General features: G+C 44.2%; 1 protein-coding gene across 3 annotated transcripts in view; it reads left to right on the top strand.

Annotated features, from left to right (window-relative positions):
- Positions 1–9,083, top strand: part of Dgkg (diacylglycerol kinase gamma) — a 211,389-nt gene that overhangs the window by 48,692 nt on the left and 153,614 nt on the right. The window lies entirely within an intron of this gene.

The following is a 9,083-nucleotide window of genomic DNA, read 5'->3' as shown; positions in this document are numbered from 1 at the left end:
GGTACGAGGACCTGAGTTTGGATCCCCAGCATCTGTGTGAAAAAGGCAAGAAGGGAAACTCAGGTGCTGTGGCAGACACCTGTAATCCTAGCTCTGGGAAGAGAGAGAGGGAGATCTCTGCAACCCATTGGCCAGCCAGTCTGGATGAACCAGCAAGCACCAGGTTCAGGGACAGACTCAATTTTTTTAAAAAAAAGGGAATGTGGACAGTGACTGGGGAAGATACCTGATATTGACCTCAGGCCTCCATGTGCACACATACACATATATGTATGCATATACAGCTACATACACGTGTGTGCGTGCACACACACACACACACACACACACACACACACACACACACGAGTGGACATACCCTGAGTTCTTATTCCAGTCTAATGGATGTGTGGCTTCATCCATCCCCAAGACCTATGGAAGCCCATGGTGTACTGGCCAGTGTTGCTGCTGGTGTTCTGGAACCCCTTCTAACCTCACTGGGTTTACAGAATTATGCAGTGTTGACAGAGAAAAAGGGTAAATTCAATTTATCTCAGCCTGCACTAGAGATGAAAAGCAGCACAAAAACAGGGTTTGTCCTGTGGGGTGCAGAGTCCTGTTAAGCAGTCTGATCTGTGCTCAAGACACAAGTAGAGCACAGCTCAAAGACCCAGAAACACAACGCGCCCTCGAACCTCTGGCTAACAAGGCACATAAAGGCCCCAGGAGCTGAAAGAGAGGAAAGAAGTATGGTAGCCATCTGGAACACAGTGTAACACAGTGTGGGTGATTAGATAACAGAAATAGAAATCGGTTGGCTCACAGCTGTGGAGGCCCCAAGTCCAAAACCAAGACTTTGGCAAGTTGGCTTTTCTGTGGGCTAGAAAGAATGGCCTCTCCTGGGCTTGTGCCCACAGCTTGTTGCTAGCTGGCTTCTCCCCCAGTCTCCTCCCATAGCATGTGTGTGTATGAGCGTGTGTGTGTGCCCAAATTTCTCGCTTTTATAAGGATACAGTGTTAATGAACTGGATCCATCCCACTCCAGCGTGACCTCATCTTAACTGCTTAGATCTACAATAGCCCTATCTAAGATCACATGTTGAGAGTCTAAGGCTTTCAACGCATAAGTAGGGGACCACACTGAAGCCGCAGGAGAAGATCTAGTGGAGTGAACTCTAAGCCAAGTCAGAGGGTCCAGAGGGACAAGGTGAGCAAAGAGTTAGGCAGAGGTCTGGACTGGATGGGGAGAAAGAGCAGAAGGATAAGGAGGGACAGAACTCACATCAAGCCGGCTTTTCATGTCAACGTGTGGGCCTTAGGCCAAGTTGGTGAGCTACAGAGCTGTAAATCTGGAGGCTGTCTATAGAGCAGCTCACATCAGGAAGCTGCCAGGCCATGAGTCAGGGTCTTGGTTGGTATAAAATCTAGTCTGAATCAAGGAATAAGATTATAGGGAGGAATTCAAGCCAGTTTGGGGGAAGTGTGATGAAAATGTTATCCACATACATAGAGCAAAAGGAAGTCAATGGAGGTCCCTCAAAACTGAGCTCTGAATGTAGCAAACGGGGGACCTCAGGGTTGGTGGAGACAGTTTGGGATGGTGAGGGTCAAGGTAACAATGGCACACTCGCTTACACATCTGTGTGTGCCAGGCTCTTAGGAACCAACGAAGAGGAGGATGCACTTCCTGTCTTCACCAGGGAAGAGATGGGACTCAAACAATGACATCTCCATGTGACAGGTGTTACGAAGGCTGAGTTGGTCTTGCAAGGCTCAGTCCTACCCAGGTGGGATGTCCTTGTACAATCCTTGCACTTAGGCACAGGCTGAGAGTCTTATGGAGTGTGGGAGGAGTTGGAGAAAGAACCAGAATCCCTTGCCAGAATTCTCCTGGGAGAGATTCCAGCACATAGAGGTTTGAGTAGAACTCAGGATTAGGTTACGGTCTGACCTGGGAGTCCTATAGAAACAACAGCGGGGGGGGGGGGGATGAAAGAATAAAGACACATTAAAGATTAGAGTGGTAGGAGGTAGAAGGGGGTAGAGAGAAGTTTAGGGCATGTCCTCCTTCAAGGAGGACAAAGGGTCCTAAGACAGGAGAACTAGAAGAATAACCAGCTTAAAAAGAGCCCAGGGCGGGTGGGGAATGTTGATGCGCACCTGTGGATCCGAGCACAGGATGCCGGACCCAGGGCTCCAGTAATGCTGTGCAAACAGGAAAGGGGGAAAAAAGATTAAATTCTTGGAAAATGATTAATCCTTAGAGGAAACCTTGAGAAAGTCGCTTCCACCAATTTTAGGTGCATTCTGGTGTTCAGCAAGATCGCATTGCCATAGCAACCAACTCTTCCAAAACCACATAAACAGGAGCCTTACAATAGCAAAATGATGAAGGACACAGCCCAAGAACTGGGATCTTTGGGGGCTAGGGAGGAGGTGTGCTCCACTCGTCTTACATAAATGTGCACCTTCTCTGGAGGCCTCTGATAGGAGAAACTCTCTTAAAGCTGCTCCTAGGACAGCGATTCAAGTCTGTGCCATAATCAGTCACGCATGAACGTATGTCTATACTTGACGGTAAGGCAACAGCAAAGGATGTTTATCGAGAAGCTAATGTGGTGGTAAGAAATTTTTATTATAAAATAAAAGCAAACTGTAGTCCTCGCTCTCAGGAAATAGCAGCAGAAGATGGCAAGATGGAAGCCACTTTGGGCTACGGAGTTGATTTCAGGCCAGAATGGGATATCACTTGCTGTGGTGTAATGAAGAAGCAAATGGAATGCCGGTTTCATTTGTTTCAGTTAAGCCTCAAGAAATTAAATAAAAATATCTTTTAGAGGTAGTCAATCCAATATAGTATAGATAGGTGATAGATAGATTAGATAGAGAGAAAGATAAATAGATAGATAGATAGATAGATAGATAGATAGATAGATAGATAGATAGATAGATAGATAGATAGAGATTGCTATCAATTTAATCAGAACAAAAAAGTTTAGTACATTTGAAGACAGTGAATCCATCCACTGTGCTCTTAGAAAGTGTGTTTTGTTAGAGTTAGATCACAACAAAGTATGCAACTCCAAGCTGCAGGCACAGTTCCAAACTTTTCCGTGTTTCTCGTGGCGTCGGAGAACATGTGCAGGCTAGAGTTGTAGGACAGCGTAAGGCCTAAGTAGGCATCAGCAGTAACCTGCTGTCTGTAATGCTAGCCAGCAGGGCATGGCTGCAAATGCTTATGCAGTCCCGCCCTGCAGAAAGCCTATTTAGTCCCTTCCAGCTTAGAAGGGAGACGCCCGCTGGATGTCTTTCCACCTACATCTCATTAAGCTCAGCCTCTTCTCCCTCTGTGAGGATTAGGAATCTGCCTACACAGCCTCACAGAGTGTGTGACTAGGGAGAAATCTCTTTGGAACACTGCCACTTGGAGTTTAGTAACACTTGAATCTTCTACACAGCTGTTCAAATGTAGATGAACTTTTTCATCAGGACCACCAGCTCCCAGGTAATGACATGGAGACTTCTTATTAATTATGGAAACTTGACCTTAGTTTAGGCTTGTTCCATTAGCTCTTATAATTTAAATTAACCCATATCTTTTAATCTACATTCTTTTAGGTGGCTCTTTACTGCCCATCCTGCTTTCTCAACATCTGTCTAGCAACTTCTCCTGTTTTCTTCCCAGAGCTCTCTCTGTCTGGAAGTCCCGCCTATACCTCCTGCCTAGCTATTGGCCATCTAGCTTTTTATTAAACCAATTACAGTGACAATTCTTCACACAGTATAAAAAAATAATCTGCAATGTTTCCTGCCAAGGCCGAGGGCCATTTGATCATAATCTGTAGGTGTGAGACCCACTCATCAGTATTTCCTAAGCACTCCATATGATTCCAACATGCAACCCAAGTTGAGAACCACTGACCCATCACTTCCCCCCAGAATATAGGACACAAGGGACAGGCATGACCATCCCAACTGATCCCTTTTCTAGTCTTCATTCCTTCAATAAGCTTTTATTAAACATCTTGTCTATGGGCTGCATGCTGGGAACAAGCTGTGAGCGGGTAAGGAGGTACAGTTGGGAGAATGTGTGTATACAAGTGAGTCGGTGACTACCCCTGGGCTTCTCTACACATCTCCCATCCTACTCCATGGTCTGATTCTTCCTCACTGAAGAGACTGTGTGGGCTCCTGGCCCTGGGATTTCTATGGTAACATCATCCTCTCTCCTACAGCCCCTGCAGAAAGTACTTCTCTGGTTGTTTGGCTTATTCATGCATCTTTGGTGCCTGGGAAGAGTTACATGGTTTATCTGTACATCCCAGCCACCTTCTGGTGTCCCCTGACTCTACCGCTCCTCCGTTGGGAATCATCTACAGTCATTTCAGTGTATAAAATACATCTGCCTTGTCTCCACCTCACGGTCTCTTTTGATTTATGAGAGGTGACCCTGAGCTGTTAGCCCATCAACAGGAGTATTGCTTGAGGCTTGTTCACCCAAAGCGACATCATCCAACATGACTGTAATTGGTGTCATCATGGGCCTTGGTCCAAATCTACAGAATGAAAACCCAAATTTATCCCAGATCCCGGGTAATTTCTGTGCTCAGTGCAATTCAAAAAAACTCCTAGGGATCTCTGAGGAATGAGAAGTTTGGCACCTTCAAATTTTATTTCTGTATATGAGTTTTCAGATTGACTTTTGAAGTGTTCATTCATGGTCACTCCCAAGTTTAACAATTGTGTTCACAACTAGAAGATAGCCTATAAACTTCGCAGTTCTGATGCAGATAGTGGGGCTGATGTTCTGCTGTCCACACAAGTCTCTGATTGATCAGCTTGCTCTCACAGAGAGCATCCCTGCCCCACACCCATGTGGCAAATGCTCTGTGAACAAAACCAATTCCCTTTTTTTTATAAATAGGCTTTAATTTTTCTTAAGTGCTAGGAACAGATGTTTAGTTTGGGTTCCTGGCTCACAAAACATAAGGGATAATCATGGATTAAGAGTTTTTCTAGAGCAGTTGTAACAGCTAGTGTCCTCTCACTGAGGGGAGCTGATGTGGGATTCCCCTCTGTATGCTATGAATACCACTGGTTAAATAAAGAAGCTGGATTGGCCTGATAGGGTAGATAGGTAGAGAAAACTAAACTGAATGTTGGGAAAAGGAAGGCTGAGTTTAGGAAAGAAGCCATGTAGTCCCACCAGAGACAGACACCAGAATTTTAGCCTGTAAGCCACAGTCATGTGGCGATACACAGATTAATATAAATGGGTTAAATTAATATGTAAGAGTTAGTCAATAAGAAGCTAGAGCTAATGGACCAAGCAGTGATTTAATTAATACAGTTTCTGTGTGGTTATTTCGGGGCTGAGCATTTGAGAACAAACAAGCGACCTCCTTCCAACAGGGAGCCTTCCTCACACCTGACTCGGAGAGGATCGGTCTGCTTGTGGTCCAGCCAATCTGCATTTATACAATATATATTGGCCCAGCTTTGCCAAACAGCTGAATAATTTGACTTGTTGCATGGAGTTCTTTGGTACTGGTCACTTAAACAATGGAAATTACCTGGCATACTAACTTCAGACTTGTCACAGTTGTGAGCTTTTATTTTTTTAAATTTTAAATAATTATCCAACAAGAGCAACTACTTCTTAAGGTAGTCTTTGCTTGGAAGAATATAACCAAATGGCAGAGCAGTGATCCTCAGCACAGCTCACCTTTTAATCCACCAGGAAGCTTTCCATTGTCTTATTTGCTGAGACTCCCAATAGATATTGCCTTAATAGAGTTTGAGAGTGGATTTTAGCCCTGATGGGAGTCACCCAGTTGACACTAACATGCAGCCAGACTTCAGAACTGCAGTTCTAGAGTTTCAAAGGTTCAGTCTTCTGACTTAGTGTTCATCTACTGGGTAAAGCTGACAGCCATGATGTAATTACTCAGATATATTAAAAAAGGAAAAGGCATGGTAACACACACCCTTAATCCCAGCACTCTGGAGGTAGAGGCAGGTGGATCTCTGTGAGTTCAAGGTCAACCTGGTTGAGAGAGTGAGTTCCAGGACAACTAGGGCTACACAGAGAAACCCTGTCTTAAAAAAAAAACAAACAAACAAGAAGGAAAGGAAAAGTATATGGAAAAAAGAGTATGGACCCACTTCTGCATCCTCTTCTCTAACATCAAGATAAGTATTTCATCAGACACTAGTTCTGAGCATTTGGACGAGATGTTGTAGCAATTGAGACAGCGCACATCATTTGACCAACTCACAATGAATGAAAAGTGTTGCCGGACTGATAGACGTGACACTATTCTCTACACTGAGAAATGCAACTTCACGTCCTCGGAGTCTGCAGTGGCACCATGACACAGGGTGCGACAAGGGAGTTCTCTGCTGAGCTTACACTCTTGAGCCCCCAATAATGACTGAAATAAAGTGAGGGTTGTCCCATAGGAGCCTCTCATTGTAACCCCTCCTTCCTCGCAGAAAAAGAAATCCCCTGAGAGGAAGCAGTCAGAACGTGTCAGAGGATGTCAAGAGAAAATAATGTTCCCCACAATTGAGAATTGCGTTGTTTCTGTTTTTAAGAAGTGTTGTTACCCTCAGTTTATAAAATCCCTGTCCTGGCTAATTTTATATCAACCTGATACAAGCTAGGATTATCTACCAGAGAGGGAACCTCAACTGAGAAAAAATGTCTCTATTAGATTGGCCCGTAGACAAGTGTGTGGGGCACACTTGATTAATAATTGATGTGGGAGGGCCCAGCCTACTGTGGGTGGTGCCATCCCTGGGCTGGTGGTCCTGGGTGTTAGAAGAAAGCAAACTGAGTAAGCAGAATTCCTTCATGGTCTCTACATCAGTTCCTGCCTCCAGATTCTTGCCTTGAGATCTGGCCCCGACTTCCTTTAGTGGTAAAGTGTGACTGATCTGGCAGTGTAAGCCAAATAATAAACCCTTTCCTCTCCAAGCTGCTGATGGTCATGGTCTTTATCACAGCACTAGGAAGCTAACTAAACAAGCCCCCACGAGACAAATTGAATTCATTAGTGAGGAGGAATACTCTGACAGGAAATTAGTCAGAAATACTTTTGGTTGCTGGAGACGTTTATTTTCCTTTAATTTTAGGTTATTTATTAAGAATATTAGGTAGTTTTCTCATTTTTCTCTTAAGTTTCACATCCCATTAAGTGTGAAATTTGGTAAGTAGGCATGTATGGATTACTGCATTCAAGTATACACAAGGATTTGAAAATAGAAATGTAACACTGGAGATCAAAGTATTTCTGCTGAGATGAACTTAGAAGTTTGTAAACTGTGGGAATACTGCCAAAAAGTATGGATCCCATTGAAATTAATCCTCGAGTCCCAATCAAAATACCACCTTTATATTGCCCTTGCAGAAGGCACACTAGGCTACCCACTTTTCAGACTTGCATTGTTTAGGTCTGGGCACTTTAGTTGAGCTAAAAAGCATGCCAGTGAAACATATCATAAAATGTAGGATCTCCCCAGGTGATACAACCGCTTGTAGGAAAATTAAAATATGCATATGAGAACGACTGAGCTCTGGCCTACTTCTCAGACCCCAGTGAGGCCCAGAAGCAGCCGTCACCTGGACCTCAGTGTCATACTGACGTTATCCCTTGCTCATTCGGTGCCATCCCTGCCCCCACAGCAATCACACTTTACCGTGTGCTCACAACTATTTGCTCAGCAATAGTGAAAAATGATGAGGGAAAGAACTCAGACTTGGACCCGGTCTATACCTTAAAGCTCTTGCTCCTGGGAAAGTCATTTCATTTTTATGAATTTTAACTTCGTCATTTGTAGACTGAAAGAATTATCCCCTTATTTGTGCAGAATTACTAGAATAAAGTTAATGAGAATCCACAGGTAAATATCCCCCACTAAGGGGCTGTTGGCATCACCGGCCACTCAACCCTCTCCCCGACCAGGGCTTTCTGCTACGCCTTGCAACATCGTACTAGCCACACCATGCTCTCTGAATGGAAGGGAAGCAACCCAAATTGTTGGCATCTGCTGCCTTGCGCTTACTGAGCTATTAGCCTTGCAGCATCTGCTTTGAGTTTCAGAAAGAAATTGCCATTTTTAGACAAGAGCAGCATTTTCATATAGCATTTCAAAACGCTTCAATCCTGCAATGATTATAACTTCTGCTTGATAGGCTCTAGTCAGCATAACCACAGAGAACAGCCCAGCCCGTGAAGGATCCTTCACTTAGATGTTTAAATAGAAGCAATAATGAAGCTTGAAGAAGCTTTTAATTACCCAGAATTCCAGGAGGCAGGGGAAGCACTGGTCATAGAAACACTAGTTTCCTTCGCGGTCTACTGTGCTGATCACACATGCACACTTGACGCATTTCTGTGACCATTGCTAAGTCTTTTTGTTCTCAGTTCTTACAAAGTTCCCACGAAGCAGCAAGCCTTGTTTTCCCTGTGTTTCTGGATATTTTTTTTTAAGACTGATTTTTGTTTCATGTGCGTGAGCGTTTTGCCTGCACATGGCCTGTGTCCTTAAGTGTTGAGCCATCTCTCCAGCCACTTCTGAACAATTTTCTATAGGTAGCGTGATTTTTAAGTCATCATGCCCCCCTGAGTCCCCTAAATATCTATTTCCCATTTGGTGCAAATGTCTCCTGAGGGGAGCATTGAGCAGGAAGTGCAGAGGTCAGAGAGATGCAATTTCCAGGGAAAGTCCCCACTGTCAGAATACAGAAGAGCAGCCTTGTACTATTAAACCAGCCAGGTTAATTGTAGGACATAATTGAGGTTAATTGTTTGTGTCAGGATGAATAACTTAATTCTTTCCATCAAGATGGAAAATAAAGACAAAGGGACCCAGCTGTCAGGATCCCAGAGCCGGAATACACCACCTCCCACAGTACTGTTTCAGCACCAAGGGCAGAACCTTGCCTGCTCCTCCCCCTGGATGTGACTAATGAAGCCGCCTTCTGGCTGGCTTTTTATTTGTTTTGTTGTTGATTTAAAGGGGATCTGTTTGTTTGCATTTGTTTGTTTGACATAGAGTTGGGGAGGTGGCTCTAAGGGTAGAGGCTAAAAACCTGAATT

The sequence above is a fragment of the Microtus ochrogaster genome, chromosome 2 (genome assembly GCF_000317375.1).
Source record: "Microtus ochrogaster isolate Prairie Vole_2 chromosome 2, MicOch1.0, whole genome shotgun sequence".
Taxonomy (NCBI): domain Eukaryota; kingdom Metazoa; phylum Chordata; class Mammalia; order Rodentia; family Cricetidae; genus Microtus; species Microtus ochrogaster.
The sequence above is the reverse complement of the archived record's forward strand: the minus strand, read 5'-3'. Positions and strand labels throughout refer to the sequence as shown.